General features: G+C 44.1%; 1 protein-coding gene across 5 annotated transcripts in view; it reads right to left on the bottom strand.

Annotated features, from left to right (window-relative positions):
- The window catches only part of PIK3CB (phosphatidylinositol-4,5-bisphosphate 3-kinase catalytic subunit beta), a 197,043-nt gene extending 193,661 nt beyond the window's left edge, over nucleotides 1-3,382 (bottom strand). For 4 of the 5 annotated variants that reach the window (XM_088026062.1, XM_028099135.2, XM_028099136.1 and 1 more), the window contains exon 1: nucleotides 3,174-3,382. The gene's annotated coding sequence lies outside the window, so the exon portion shown is untranslated. Of the gene's footprint in view, nucleotides 1-2,945; nucleotides 3,098-3,173 lie in introns of those variants that run through there. The other variant, XM_028099133.2, reaches the window with a different exon arrangement.
- Nucleotides 3,383-16,421: the final 13,039 nt, after the last annotated feature.

The following is a 16,421-nucleotide window of genomic DNA, read 5'->3' as shown; positions in this document are numbered from 1 at the left end:
AGGAAGGAATGGGCTGAGGAACATAAATCAAGAGCTCCACTCTGAATATGTTCAATTTAAGATGCCTATAGACAAATGGAGTGAAGATACACACAGGCAGTAGAAGAAAACTGAAGTGCAAGACTTAAGATGAAAATGTGAGAGTCAACAGCAGACAGTGGACATGAGATCAGCCAGAGGGAGTGAAAGTAGAAAAAAGCAGAGGGAACATAAGGAACATAGTCAATGATATTGTAATAGCACTGTATGGTGACAGATGTTAGCTGCACTTGTAGTGAGCATAGCATAATGTATAAATTTGTCCAATCACTGTGTTGTACACCTGAAACTAATGTAACATTGTGTCAACTACACGCAAAAAAAAATTTTTTTAAAGAAAAAAAGTAGAGGGAACGGGGGCACTGGGCTGGCTTAGTTGGTAGAGCATGTAACTTTTTTTTTAAGATTTTATTTATTTGAGAGAGCAAGAGAGATCGCAGAGGGAGAGGGAGGAGCGGACTCGAAGCTGAGCAGAGAACCCAACGAGAGGCTCGATCCCGGGACCCTGAGATCATGACTGAGAGCAGATGCTTAACCGGCTAAGCCACCCAGGCATCCCTAGAGCATGCAATTCTTGAGCCATAGAGATTACTTAAAAAAAAAAAAAAGAAAAAAGTAGAGGTAATGGCTTGGAAGCACTAAGGCATGAGGATGTTTTTCAAAAGCTCGACCCCTGAGCTATACCCCCAGGCATTAGGATGTTTTGAATTCAGGAAGAGAAAGAAAAATCAACAAGAGAGAGAAAGAGAGTGAAGGAAAATCAGAGAAGTGTAGTATCCTGGAAGGTTCTGCTATATAATGTGATTCTCTAGTCCACCACCACCCTTCCAAACCTTGTGACACACACCCACTCACACACTATAAATAAAAAGACTGAGGCCCAAAAAGACTGTGTGACATCCCCAAAGCCCCAGCTAATAGGAACCCAGGTCCAGGCCCTAGAACGAAGCAAGATGTGACTTCTGACCCCCTAGCCTTTTCAAAGCAGCTAGCAGTGCTTCTACTGTCAAGTCACCAGTCTGAAATTAGCCAACAGAACAGGAAAGATCACAATTTAGGAAGAACATAACTTACAAGGCTTAATTTTAATTTTTTTCTATGTATTCTGTTCATATTCAAAAACAAGTTGGATCAAAAGCCTTTATGGATGGGTCCCTAAAGAAAACTAGGAAACACAGGCAAGAGGTACAAAATGGCTATAAATTAGCCAACTCAATTTTCTATAGTTCTAAAAACACCCTGGGGCGCCTGGGTGGCTCAGTTGGTTGGGCGACTGCCTTCGACTCAGGTCATGATCCTGGAGTCCCGGGATCGAATCCCCGGCTCCCTGCTCAGCAGGGAGTCTGCTTCTCCCTGTGACCCTCTGCCCTCTCGTGCTCTCTGGCTCTCATTCTCTCTCTCAAATAAATAAATAAAATCTTTAAAAAAAAAAATTAAAAATAAAAATAAAAAAATAAAAACACCCTGAAGGTGGAACACCCTCATCAGAGAATGAATCAGGGTGTGTAAAACAAGGGGTTTTTTTTTTTTAGTCAATTTTGCTTTAATGAATAATTTCAGTTTGGGTTGGTTTTTTTTTTAAGATTTTATTTGAGAGAGAGAGATGAGGAGCAGCAGAGGGAGAGGGACCAGCAAACTCCCTGCTGAGCTCAGAGCTCAACGGGGGGGGGCTTGATCCCAGGACCCTGAGATCATGACCTGAGAGGAAATCAAGAGTGGGACGCTCAAATGACTAAGCCACCCAGGCACCCCTACAATTTTAGTTTTTAACGTTTAAGACTTTTACTTGTTTTCACACTTGCCTTCTGAAACTATCTTTATCCTGACCACTCTCTCCTAAGCTACATTATCATGACTTAAACAGTTCTGCTTTTACCATAAAAATCTTAGTGTTGCATAAAAATCCCCAAATGATTAATGAACTGCTGAGAATTCTGACTCCTTAAAGATGATTTTATTAGGAATCATATTTCCAAACATTCATTCAGGGCTTCAAAATAAGTACTCATCTAACTTAATTATGATGACTTCACCAGACACTAACACTGCCCACAATGATGTTTACAAAAGCACTTGTCACTCCCTTCGGATGTAGCAATGCAAAAAAAGGAGTCTGTTTCCAGATTCCTCGTGTTTATACTATGTAACAAGTGACAGTTAAGTGTCACTTAAGATTATTTAAACAAAACACTTCCAGCTTGTGTGTCCCACCATCTTCTATCCTAAGCGAATCCTAAAATTCGTTCGGTCTTATTTACCACAATTTCCACTCAGCGCCTCAGACATGTATCCCAAGCCAGCCTTAGCAAAAGAGACTACAAGATTCTAGGATGGGAAATAATAGGATTCTATTTTGGCCCCTATAAGAGAACAGGATCCAATATTAAGCAACTCCAGTGGAGGTTATTCCAACACCAGAGCGGTTCGGAAATAAATGCGCCCCCAAATGTACACCCGCAGCCAGGTATCAGCAATAGCTAACAAGAAAAGATGCTGCACCAGGGTTGCTCCTAATAGCCTACCACTTACCGAGCGCTGGCTGATCGGGCATGCACATCATCCTGTCCTGGCCTCAAAACAACCCTGTTAAGTACATATTATTATTCCCATTAACAAATCAGGATACTTGGGCCCAAGGCCCCAAGGCTAGTCGGTGGAAGCGCAGGGATTTGAAAACACGCCCGTACCCCAACAGTCCAGGACCCCCGCCCCTAAAATGCACTTCTACGCAAAACGGCACCTGAAGGTCTGAAAGCCCCGGGGGTGTCCGCATAGGCTGAGGAGACACAGAGGGCAAGGGCGCCGCCTCTCCACAGAGGGCCCCTCAGGAATGCCACCAAAAGCGCCAGCGGCCCGGAGCGCCCGGTCTTGTCTCAGCCGCCCAGAGGCCGGGAAGCGCCTCTCACCTAAGAGAGCTCGGGGAGGGCCGCAGTCGAGCGAGGCGCCCCCGCAGGCCGGCGGACGGGTGTTCTCGGCGCCGGCAGGAAGCGCGCAGCGGGTATACAACTCCGCGGCGCCGCAGGCTGTGGCGGGCAAGGGCGCGCCGCCCGCCCGCGCGGGGGCACCTTACCCGCCGCCGCGACCGCGCCGCCACTCAGCTGCGACGCATCCGGGTCCCGCGCCGCCGCTCTCACCTGCCCCGTTCGCCGCCGCCGCCGCCGCCACCGACTCCTGGCTCCGGCTACGCGGTCAGCAGCCCAGGCCACCGCGACCATCCAGCTGCGGCGCCCCCATCCCCGCCTCTCTCGGTCGCCTCCCGCCTGCCCCGCGCGGCGCTACACCGGCCCGCCACCCACATCCATGGCCCGCTCCACCACAGCCGCCGCCGCCGCACCGATCGACGGAGCACGCGCGCGCCGCCGCCGTGCCCGCGCGCGCGCACCTCCCTGGTCGCCCTCCCAGCAGCCCTCGTCCCGCCCCGTGCGCCGCTCGGACCAATCCCCGGGCTCCCAGCGGCCGCAGCCAAACCTGCGGGACTGGACGAGCTGGGCAGGGGAAGAGGCCGCACGGTTGTCTGGTCCTCTCGGGCTGCCTACCGGTCCCGGACGCTGCTGCGTGGGCGTCTGGCTCCTCTTCGTGGCTCCCCGAGGACCTTGGGCTCGGGAATCTCCAACAAGCCGCCTTCAGCAGAGAACCGCCACCTGCCCCGGCTTTCGTAGACCCCTCCCGAGACGCTACTCTGTTCCTAGGTTTTCTTGTTGGCCTTCTTTTCGGTTCTGGAACTTTGAACAGACTCATGACTGGGCACAGCCCTTCGCTTTTCCCCCCTTCTTCTCTGTGTCCCCCCTTCTCTGTCACGCCAGTTCTGGAGATGGAGTGCTAGATTGACTGCTTCACAGCTGGTCCTTCACTTCCTACAATGTTAATGGTCATAAAAGCAAAAGTCCAGGGGCGCCTGGGTGGCTCAGTTGGTTAAGCGACTGCCTTCGGCTCAGGTCATGATCCTGGAGTCCCGGGATCGAGTTCCACATCAGGCTCCCTGCTCAGCAGGGAGTCTGCTTCTCTCTCTGACCCTCTTCCCTCTCATGCTCTCTCTCATTCTCTCTCTCAAATAAATAAATAAAATCTTTTAAAAAAAAAAAGCAAAAGTCCAGCCTTGTAAGCCCAAGATTAGTTTTCTATGTGTTTACTTTTGCAATAATAGCTAACATTTGTATGCAGTGCCTTAGAGTTCAGGCAACCGTTTTTGCATACCTTATCTCCTGTTATCTTTTAACCTCAACCAGGAAATTTTATGGCCCTCTTCCTCAGTGGCACACTTGAATTGCACTTGCACTTGCTGAAATCCTAACTTATTGTAAAGCTGCTATGTTGTAGATTTATTGTAACTTACTACTATAATAGCTCAGGCAAATAGCTGAGTAATCGAAAAAAATTAGAGGAAATTTTTTTAAAGAATAGTAATATGAGAGGCGCCTGGGTGGCTCAGTCGTTAAGCGTCTGCCTTCAGCTCAGGTCGTGGTCCCAGGGTCCTGGAATCGAGCCTCGCGTCCGGCTCTCTGCTTGGTGGGAAGGCTGCTTCTCCCTCTCCCACTACCCCTGCTTGTGTTGCCTCTCTCGCTGTGTCTCTCTCTGTCAAAAAAATAAAATCTTTAAAAAAAAAGAATAGTAATATGACTTTCCTGAGGGGGAAATTTTAAGCAAGACAGGAAGCTCAGAATCATTAATGAAAAAATAAAAACATTTGTCTACCTAAGTATTTTGAAAGTTTTGCATGACATCACAATGACAAGTTAAAAGAAAAATAGAACAGAACATTTGGCAAGCACATTGTATCTCTACCATAAAAGAGTTTCTATAAATGGACTTTTTTTTTTAAGTAAGTTCTACTTACTTAAGGTGGAGCTTGAACTCACAACCCAGAAATTAAGAGTCACATGCTCTACCAACTGAGCCAGCCAGGTGCCCCTATAAATGGATTTTTTTTATAAAAGCCAGCTGGATCAGGGGCCCCTGGGTGGCTCAGTCGTTAACTGCCTCCCGCTCAGGTCATGATCCCAGCGTACTGGGATCGAGGCCCACATCGGGCTCCCTGCTCGGCGGGAAGCCTGCTTCTCCCTCTCCCACTCCCCCTGCTTGTGTTCCCTCTCGCTGTCTCTCTGTCAAATAAATAAATAAAATCTTAAAAAATAAATAAAAACAAGCCAGCTGAATCAATGTTATTAAAATATGGGCAAGGTATGCAAGCAGGCAATTAATGGAAGAGAAAATCCAAGTGATCCATTAAAAAGATGCTTATTTCACTAATAGTTATGGAAAAATAAATTGAAACAATAATCCATTTTTCACTCATTTGATTGGCAAACATTAAAAAGAGCAATCAATGATACACAAGGAAAGGAGCCCTGGTACATCTCTGGTAGGAGTATAAATAGCCACAAACTTTCCAGGAGTAATCTGGGAATGTCTATTAATATTTAAAATACACATACCTACCCAGTGACCAAAAATTTTATTAACTTTGCCCTATAGAAAAGCTAAAGAAAATACCAGTTGTAAGGATATTCATAAGGATGCTGTAGTGAGTTGAATATTGGCCCTCCTACAGATATGTCCACCCAAAACCTGTGAATATAGCCATATTTGGAAAATGCATCTTTACACATGTAATTAAGGATCTTGAAATGGGATCATCTTAGACTTAGGATGGGCCCTAATTCCAGTGACAGATGTCCTTGTAAGAGAAAGGCAGAGGGAGATTTGAGATACAGAGACACAGAGACAAAGGTGATGTGAAGAATGAGGCAGAGAAGGGAGTGATGCATCTAAAGCCAAAGAAGGCCAAGGATTGCTGGCAGCTACTAGAAACTAGAAGAGGGGCATAGAACAGAGTCTTCTTCAGAGCATCCAGAAGCAAACAACCCTGACAACTCCTTGGTTTCAGCTTTCTAGACTCAGCAACTCTGAGAGGATAGATTTCTGTTGTTTTAAGCCACCCGGTTTGTGGTAATGTGTTAAAGTAGCCACAAGAAACTAAGACAGATGTTTATATTGTTTGTGGTGCATAACAAACACAAAGAAACTGGGAACCACCTGATTGTCCATAGGTAATGGAATCCATGAATCTGTTGTACTACCTCTGTACTATGGAATATTATGCTACAGGGGAAAATGCAAATTCTGTAGTGATAAAGAGTGTTATGACCCTTTTAGTATATTGCTGACCATTTATACATATGTTTATATGAGCATAAAGAAAGGGGTGGAAGGATTTATAGTAGGCTGATCATATTGGATAACTCAGAGGGCTGAAAGTAGAAGACTTGGGTGGGAAGGAGTTATCCTTTTTATTATTATTATTATTTGATGTATTTATTTGTCAGAAAGAGAGGGAGAGATTGCATGAGCAGGGGGAGCAGCAGGCAAGGGGAGAAGCAGACTCCCCTCTGAGCAAGGAGCCCGATGCAGGACTCGATCCCAGGACCCGGGAATTGTGACCCGAGCCAAAGGCAGACACTTAACTGACTGAGCCACCCAGACGTCCTTATCTTTTTTTTAACATACATAGATCTTTGAATTATCTTACTTATTATAACCCGTATATGGATTAACTTATTCTTTTAATTAAATAAATATAGTCTTGTCTTATTTATTTCTTAAAGATTGATTTAGTGGGGCACCTGGGTGGTTCAGTTGGTTAAACATCTGACTTCAGCTCAGGTCATGATCCCAGGGTCATGGGATCAAGTCCCACATGGAGCCCCCTGCTCTGCAGGGAGTCTGCTTCTCCCTCTGCCCCTCCTCCCACTCATTCTCTCAATCTCGCTCTCTCTCTTTCTCTCTCAAATAAATAAATAAAATCTTTAAAAAAAAAAAAAAGACCCCAAGGTCAGGAGTCTCATGCTCTACCAACTGAGCCAGCCAGCCACCCCTAATAAATACAGTTTTAAGAGAAAAAACAATTTGTGACTAGTTCTTAAATCATAATTAAAGTTGTGAATGTAGAGATGCCTGACTGGTTCAGTCAGAAGAGCATAAGACTCTTGATCTTGGGGTCATGAATTCAAGCCCCACGTTGGGTGTAGAGATTACTAAAAAAGATAAATAAACTTAAAAAAAAACAGTTGTGAACATAAAGAGAAAGTTTTATCTGTCCAGTTTTAGAAGACTCAAATGTTCTCCATGTCCCCCACTTTCCCATCACTGATTTCTGTGTTATAGTTTCAATATATAACCTTTTGATGTTTTTTCCCTATTTTCTTTCTAAGTACTTCTGAATATTTCCTAAGATCACAGAATTTCTTTTATTTTTCTTTTTAGAATTTGAATGCTTTCTTTTCATTGTATAAGCAATATATTCACATGATTTGAGATCCAAAATGTACAACCGAATGGGCAATGAGTCTCTTGGCTCTGAAGCTCTTCAGAAAACTGATGTTGTCAATTTCTTGAGCATCCTTCCAGAGGTATTGTATGCATATATGAGAAAATACGGATATATTTCCCTACTTTTTTTTTTTTACACAAATGGAAGTGTTTGACTCATGCTTGCTTTTTTCACGTAATGTATGTCAGGTTGTCTTTTATCAGTGCATATAGTTTCTGTGTTCTTTTAAACATTGGTTGGTGTATAGAATACTCACAAAAAACCCACACACCTCCTAAATTTTCACAAACTGAACACACTGTGTACAATAAAGAGACCATGAGGAACATCTTTTTTTTTTTTAAAGGTTTTATTTGTTTCTTAGAGGGAGAGAGAACACGAGCAGGGGGAGGGACAGACGGACAGATTCCCTGATGCTGGGCTCAATCCCAGGACCCCGAGAGCATGACCCGAGCTGAAGTCAGATGCTTAACCAACTGAGCCATCCAGTCTCCTTTGTTTTTTTAAGGAATCTCTACACCAGTGTGGGGGCTCAAACACACAACCCCAAGATCAAAAGTCACATCTTCTACCAACTGAGCCAGCCACGTGCCCCATGAGGAATATCTTAAAATCCACTTCTCTGAACCCCTTCCAGTCATGGCCCTATCCCCAGGGACAACCATTATCCCAGCTTCTAGCACTGGAGATTTCTTTTTTCTGTTTTGAACTTTTGTTGTTATTATTGTTTTTGAATTTGGGGGCACCTGGGTGGCTCAGTCAGTTCAGTATCTGCCTTCTGCTCGGGTCATGATCTCAGGGTCCTGGGATCGAATCCCACATTGGGCTCCCGGCTCAGTGCAGAGCCTGCTTCTCCCTCTGCCCCTCCCCCTCCCCCTGCTCATGTTCTCTCTCTCTCTCTCTCTCAAATAAATAAATAAAATCTTTGAAAAAAAAAAGATTCAGGGGCGCCTGGGTGGCTCAGTCGTTAAGCGTCTGCCTTCGGCTCGGGTCATGATCCCAAGGTCCTGGGACCGAGCCCTACATCGGGCTCCCTGCTCAGCCGGGGAGCCTGCTTCGCCCTCTCCCTCTCCCTGCCGCTCCCTCTGCTTGTGCTTTCTCTCTCTCTCTGTCAAGTTAATAAATAAAATCTTAAAAAAAAAAAGATTGATTTGGTGTGTTTTTTTTAAGATTTAATTTAATTGATTTATTTATTAGAGAGAGAGAGAGAGCATGAGCATACATGGTGGGGGAGAGAGAGAATCTCTCAAGCAGACTCCACTGAGCACAGGGCCCGATGCAGGGGCCCCATGACTCCAAAATCAGGACGCCAGCCAAAACCAAGAGTCAGGTGCCCAACTGACCGAGCCACCCAGGTGCCCCTGGTGTACTCCTTGACTTGCATGCTCCAACAACTGAGCCAGCCAGTTTCCAGAGGTGTGCTCTTTTTGTGTTTAGCTTCTTTTGCTCTACATTTCCCCATCTTGTTTTGATATTTATACACTACTGAATGTCACAATACTTTGTTCATTGTCGTTGCTAAATAGGATTTCATTGTATCTGCATTCTTTTTTATGGCTACATAATGTTCCATTGTAAGCATATACTAGAATTTATTTATCTGGTCACTTATTAATGGATATTTAGACTGTTTCCAGTCTTTTGCTATACAAACAATGCTACACTGAACAATCTTGAACTTATATCACCTTGTGCATATCCAAGTGTAACTACAAAAGAAATTCCTAGAAGTAGAATTACTGGATCAACAGCTATAGATATTTGTAATTTTGAAGGATATTGACCAATTACCATCTTAAAGGATATACTCTTTTTTTTTTAGATTTTTTAAAAGATTTTAAAGATGTATTCATCTGAGCAAGAACGAGAGAGAGAGAGCACAAGTGGGGTGAAGGGTAGAGGGAGAAGCAGACTCCCCGCTGAGCAGGGACCCCCCCCAATGTGGGGCTTGATCCCAGGACTCAGATCGTGACCTGAGCTGAAGGCAAATGCTTAACCAACTGAGACACCCAGGCGCCCCTTAAGGAATATATATACTCTTAACACTCCCACCAGCAGAGTATTTGAAAGTTTATTTTCTTAGAATTTTAGAGCTTGGAGCTTGGAGACTTAGAATCACATTATACAGCCCACTCATCTTACCCAGAGAAAAATCAAAACACTTAAAGGGGAAAAGAATTGCACAAAGCCATAGAGCAAGTTAGTTATCATTCCTAAATTCTGAAGGAGCCCTGAACACTGAGCTCACATAACAGAGAACCAACAAAGTCTCAAACATCCTGTTCTGCTCATGGCTATAGGCATGCTGCCTCTCTCTCCCTCCCTCAACTGCCTTCAAAGACCAGCATAGGGGGCGTCTGGGTGGCTCAGTCAGTTAAGCGGCCAACTCTTGGTTTCAGCTCAGGTCATGGGACTGAGCCCTGGGTTGGGCTCTGAACTCAGTGCAGGGTCTGCTTGAGATTCACTGCCTCTCCTTCTCCCTCTGTCTCTCCCCGACACACTCTCTCTCTCTAAAATAAATAAATAAAATCTTTCAAAACAAAACAAAAAAGAGGGCGCCTGGGTGGCTCAGTTGGTTAAGCGACTGCCTTCGGCTCAGGTCATGATCCTGGAGTCCCAGGATCGAGTCCCGCATCGGGCTCCCTGCTCGGCGGGGAGTCTGCTTCTCCCTCTGTCTCTCCCCCCTCTCATGTGCTCGCTCTCTCTCTCATTCTCTCTCTCTTTCAAATAAATAAATAAATCTTTAAAAAAAAAAAAAGAAAAAAACCCAGGGGCGCCTGGGTGGCTCAGTGGGTTAAGCGTCTGCCTTCGGCTCAGGTCATGATCCCAGGGTCCTGGGATCGAGTCCCACATCGGGCTCCCTGCTCAGTGGGGAGTCTGCTTCTCCCTCTGCCTGCTCTGCCTCTGCTCCCCCTGCTTTTCTCCCTCCCCTCATAAATAAATGAATGAATAAATAAATAAACCAAAAAAAAAAAAGAAACAAACAAACAGTGGTTGCCTGGAAGAAAGGTAGCTAGAGGCTGGGAAACAAGGGTGGAAGGGAGAATTAATTTTTATGGTTATTCTTTTATGCTATTTGAAATTTTTATCATGTTCAATTTATAAAATTGACATATACAATGTATATTGTATATATATATACAATATACAATAAAATTTGCAATGTATACAATGTATATTTTTATATATATAAAGAAAATATGTAAGAGGAGTGTAATTTAGTGAGAGATATGCCTCTCACTGAGGAAGAAGAGGCACAAAGCAAGAGAGGAACAGGTGGGGCGTAGTGAGGGAATTGGTGTGGCAATGAGGGCACTAGAAGGACAGGAAGTAGGTTCAGGGACTAGCTTTGCAAACTGAGAAGGCCGATCACACTGCATTTTCAGTGCAATTGGTCTTCAGTCCTATTAACTTGCAACTCGAGAATGCTGTCAAGCACTGAAGAAATGTAAGTTGAATGCTGAAAAACAATAAATCAGGCACTTTTAAAACCAGTTAGGGCTGGTATGCAGAGTTAGCTAGATCAAAGATTGTAGTCCCGGTTCCCAGGGGGTTTGGGTGTGACTCTCCCTTCTGGAATGAAAACTATTTATCAACAAAGGCACTGCCCTGTTTGTTGTTTCAAACAAGTTACCCAGGACTCCAATTTAACCTGTTTTTATATATAAGGAAGCTAATGTAATGTAATTAACATTAACATTAAAAATAATCTGTTACCTTGAACACATTGAATCAAGAATTTTCTAGCCCATTAGGAAGGCGTCAGAGGCAGAAATGTCTCAAACTCCAATGGCAGTGGCTTATTTGTAGTTTCACCCTGATTCATCCACTACTGAGTTTTGGGGGGGCAGCTTATTTTCAGCTCCTCAGACAGCTCAAAGGCCTTATATTTGCAAAACAAAGCCCTAATTTCAAAGGGAATTACTTTAGCTAAAAAGTGGGCTCCATCACATTTTTTTCCTTCAGGAAACACCAAAGTGAAGAGTTGGTTTACTTTAACTTCTTTTCACACCAACTTTTTTAAAAAAAGATTTTATTTATTTACTTGAGGGAGAGAGAGAGAGTACATAAGCGGGGAGGGGGTAGGCAGAGGTAGAAGCAGAGGACCCTGGGATCATGACCTGAGCCAAAGGTAGATGCTTAACTGACTGAGCCACCCGGGAACCCCTTACACCAACTTTTGATACTGAAGTCACGCTGGGCTCAGAGGCCTAGAGCAGTCTTGAAATACTTATGCAAATGAATGGGGAAACTTGCAGGTGTAGGATGGGTCTTGAAAACAAAAACCTGGATTGCTCAATCTGAAAGGGTGGGGACCAGAGTGAAATGTGAGATGACTTCCCTAGTCCTTAATCCCCCAGATTGGTCACGGAGCAGATAAATATTGTTTCTCTTACAAGATCAAGACTTAGACATTCAGAGGGTTTAGAGATGTTCCATCCAGACTCAGCTTTCAGGATGAAATCAGCAAGTATTTGTCAAGTACCTCCTTAACAGCTGCCAAGAAAATTTTATACAAGGCTGTGTTTTTCAAATCCAATAATATGCAGACACTTTGGAGAGTAAAAAAATGTTCCCAGGCCCTTGAGACTATTCACTTCTTCATTCACTCAGCAACCATCCCAAGCACTGGGTTAAGTGGTGGAGATAGGGGCCTGAACAAAACAACATGATTCCTACAGCAGATGCTGTAGAGGAAGAAACAGTCATTAATGAAGTCATCACATGATTAACTGCAAATTACAATTAAGTGCCATAAGGTGGGGGCGCCTGATGCTATGAAAGTAAATAATAATGGGAGGGGAAAGCAAAAGTTTCCCTAAGGAAGGGAAAACTTGCCTCAGTCTAAAGGAAGATTAGACTAGGCAAAGAATGGGAGCAAAAAGTGGCACAAGGGGGGCGCCTCGGTGGCTCTGTCGTTAGGCGTCTGCCTTCGGCTCGGGTCGTGGTCCCGGGGTCCTGGGATCGAGCCCCGCGTCAGGCTCCCTGCTCGGCGGGAAACCTGCTTCTCCCTCTCCCACTCCCCCTGCTTGTGTTCCCTCTCTCACTGTGTCTCTGTCAGTATAAATAAAACCTTTTAATAAAAAAAAAAAAAGTGGCACAAGGAAAATAGCCAAGGCAAGGGTCCCTCCTGGCAGGAGGGAACATGGCCATTTAAAAACCAAAAAAGACCAGAAAGCATCGGATGCCCTAGGTAGGCATTCCCATCACTCGATAATATTTCCAGTTTTCTTCCCCTCCAGAGCACTTGAGAGGATTGTACTTCCCGGCTCCTTCGAAGTTAGGTGGAACTCTTGAACTTGAGTGGAGACCTGAGACTTGCGTTAGCCAGTGAAATGTGAGAAGTGGCTTCTGTTACTTCTTCTCTCCATGGAAACATTTAAGAGATAGAGTAGGTTTTTCTCTTTCCTACTAGCTAATATGAAAGCACCACAGGAAAGCAGCAGGATCTCTGAGCCAACACAAGAAGGACAGCTGTCCTGGAGAGCCAACAGGAGCTGACACAGAACATGCATGATCTAGAAACAAACCTTTGCCATGTTAAACCACTGTTTAGGACCTGTTTGTAATTGCAGCAAACCTAGCCTATCTTTTTTTTTCCAAATATTTTATTTTATTATGTGACAGAAAGTGAGCACAAGTAGACAGAGAGGCAGGCAGAGGCAGAGGGAGAAGCAGGCTCCCCGCTGAACTCAATGCGGGGCTCCATCCCAGGACCCCGGGATCATGACCTAAGCAGAAGGCAGATGCTTAACCAAGTGAGCCACCCAGGGCTCCCAAACCCAGCCTATTCTACTGATATAGACCCAAGTTTGAGAAACTCCATAGAGGAATCACATAACATAAAAGAAAAAAAATCTAAAATAATTCAGAATTTAAACATAAAGAATTTCTTGGGGCGCCTGGGTGGCTCAATCGTTAAGCGTCTGCCTTGGGCTCAGGTCATGGTCCCAGGGTCCTGGGATTGAGCCCCGCATCGGGCTCTCTGCTGGGCGGGAAGCCTGCTTCTCCCTCTCCCACTCCCCCTGCTTGTGTTCCCTCTCTCGCTGTGTCTCTCTCTGTCAAATAAATAAATGAAAATCTTACAAAAAAATAATTTCTTATATCTATAACTATTATCTACATTGCATCTGCATTTATAGACATTTATTCACTGAATCATGAATTTCAATACCTAGTTGTTGTTGTTTTTTAAGATTTTATTTATCTTAAATAAATAAAATAATTATTTTATTGGTATGGGTGGCTCAGTTGGTTAAGCGACTGCCTTCGGCTCAGGTCATGATCCTGGAGTCCCGGAATCGAGTCCCACATCGGGCTCCCTGCTCAGCAGGGAGTCTGCTTCTCCCTCTGACCCTCTTCCCTCGCATGCTCTCTATCTCTCATTTTCTCTCTCTCAAATAAATAAATAAAATCTTTTAAAAAAAAGAACCTAAATTTTATGAAGTATTGTATATATTTTGAGACTGAAAACTCTATTGGATTGAACTCCTTCAAGGTAAGGATAATGTCTTATTTGTCTTTGCATCCCCAGCAGAGTCTGCCACCCAAATATACTCAAAGTATAGTTTTGGAAGTATCGAATGACTGATTGAAAAACATGAGTTTATTACTGATAAACTACATTAACCTCCAGGGATTATATTTTGGCTATTTATTTATGTACTCATAACTCCACCAGATGGAAAACTCTTTGGGAACAGCGCATTGGTAAATAACAAAAACCCAACTGAGTTCATTTGAAAGACCTAATTGCCTTTTTTTTTTTTGACAGAGAGAGAAACGGCAAGAGAGGGAACACTAGCAGGGGCAGTGGGAGAGGGAGAAACAGGCCTCCTGCTGAGCAGGGAGCCCGATGTGGAACTCGATACCAGGACCCTGGGATCATGACCTGAGCCGAAGGCAGGCATTTAATGACTGAGCCACCCAGGCGCCCCTAATGGGTTGTGGTTTTTTTTTTTTTTTAACAATTCATGAATTGGGCAGCATTTCGTCAAGTAGGTGGAGGGGAATTCTGAGGAGTTGTACAAAATGGAAGGGGGGCCTGTGGTTTTCTAACAATACAGATACAGTGTTTATTTTTATACCTTCCACAGCTGACACAGGGTCTTGATGAGTCATTTTTCAGCAAATGTAGACTAGGTCCCTTCCTCTGAATCCACAGAGCCAGCAAATGCTGAAGTAGAGATTCTGTTCAGGACAATAATAGCCCCTGGTCCTTCCACACCATACTAACTGCTGTCCCCCAGCCTCCCTGAGTTCTATTCTTCCAGGAATAATTTAGTTAATTCAGATTTTTTTCTAGGAATATATAATTTGTGATCCAACCATACATAACAGAAAAAAATTAATTTTGTATTCGACTTTGAAATCTGCTAAGTCATCTGTTATTTGGGGGGTGGGGAGGGAAAACACACCTGAATGTACATATGATAAAATGGCCTTGAGGATGTGACACAAGCCAACCAAAGCACAGAAATCCAGAGTTCACCCTGCAACAGCATCCTGAAATTGTGTCTCCACTCTAGGTCTTTGAATGAGCTTCCCAGGTGTTATTTCCCAGTGATAACATGACTCAGTCTCTGAAGCTTTGTTTGCTCTGAACTGGAAGGGTACTATCTTACCACACTTCAGTCCAGGCAGCCTAAGGCAGGCTTTTTTTTTTTTTTTTTAAGGCAGGCTTTTTGAAACTTTTGACCAACTCCCAGTAACAAATGCATTTCACACTACAACCCAATATGTTGTGTGTGTGTCTGTGTGTGTATTTATAATATTTATACTGAAATAAAAATGTGATGGAACAATACCCCATTATGTGTGATGCACTCTGATGTTGGCTAGTCCATTTCTATTTTCTATTCTATCTCACATTTTAAAAATTGTAGTTGCAATCACCAAGTTAATTTCACCACCCCTTGAATCTTCCAATTTGAAAAACACTGGCTCAATGCATATGCATACATAAGTTGCTGCTCCTTGAGTGCAGGGACACGTGTCTTTTTTCTTCCTGTGTCTTTAGCACCTATCACCTTTTTTTTTTTCCCCTGAACAGACGAGGAAGTGAAAACCTACCATGTGCTAGGAGTGCAGGGATAACCAACACTGAGAGCTAAAACTGAGAGATTCTCGCCCTGGTGGAGCTTACAGCCTATCAAGGAAGGGATAAAGCACCCACCAACCCACCATCAATAAAGAGACAAGGCGTTGGGCACATGTAAAAATCTCTTCCCACCTCTACTCTACAAAAAAGTGCCTGGACCTCTGTTGTTTCTGTCCCCATTTTTCCTTTAGAAGCCCCAATCCCCCCGTTCCACAGGGGCCTGGCAAGACTCCTTATATGAGAGCTCTGCTCTACCCCTGGCATGGGGGGAAGAGGGAGCTGGCCAGAGTGATGAATGTGGTTGGTTCAGGGAGGAACATGTGACTTCAAGTGACCCAACTAAAGTCATCGCTATAATCAGTACAGGGAAGGGGGCTCTTTTTCTCTGGGTCTATAGATATAAAAGCAAATGAAGCTAGACCTCTCTTCCATTACATGAAGAGAACAGATTAGAAAACACAACTGAAATACAGAGAAAAAGATAGCTAAGGGTAGAAGCAAGAGAAGAAAGATCATCATCATTATTGGGCGCCTGGATGGCTCAGTTGGTTGAGCGACTGCCTTCGGCTCAGGTCATGATCCTGGAGTCCCGGGATCGAGTCCCACATTGGGCTCCCAGCTCAGCGGGGAGTCTGCTTCTCCCTCTGACCCTTTTCCCTCTCGTGCTTTCTATCTCTCATTCTCTCTCTCTCAAAAAAATAAATAAAATCTTTAAAAAAAAAAAGAAAGATCATCATTTGAAACTCTCAGTCTAAGAGAGGGCTAAAGCCAGCAGATCAGCAACACTTCACAACTGTTTGAGCTAATAACGCCACTTTTCCCTAGTGCCAGACTTAGTCGGACCTCTGTTATTTGCGGCTAACTATAACTGTGAAAGGAAGGGTAGAAAGCCAATTAATTTCTTTTATTTATTTTAAGATATTTTAATTTTTGGGTGCCTGGGTGGCTCAGTTG

This window comes from Eumetopias jubatus, unplaced genomic scaffold (genome assembly GCF_037043125.1).
Source record: "Eumetopias jubatus isolate StellerSeaLion01/CBP00866 unplaced genomic scaffold, mEumJub1_p1.0 scaffold_1, whole genome shotgun sequence".
NCBI classification, from domain to species: Eukaryota; Metazoa; Chordata; class Mammalia; order Carnivora; family Otariidae; genus Eumetopias; species Eumetopias jubatus.
This window is presented reverse-complemented; position numbering and strand designations above follow the sequence as displayed.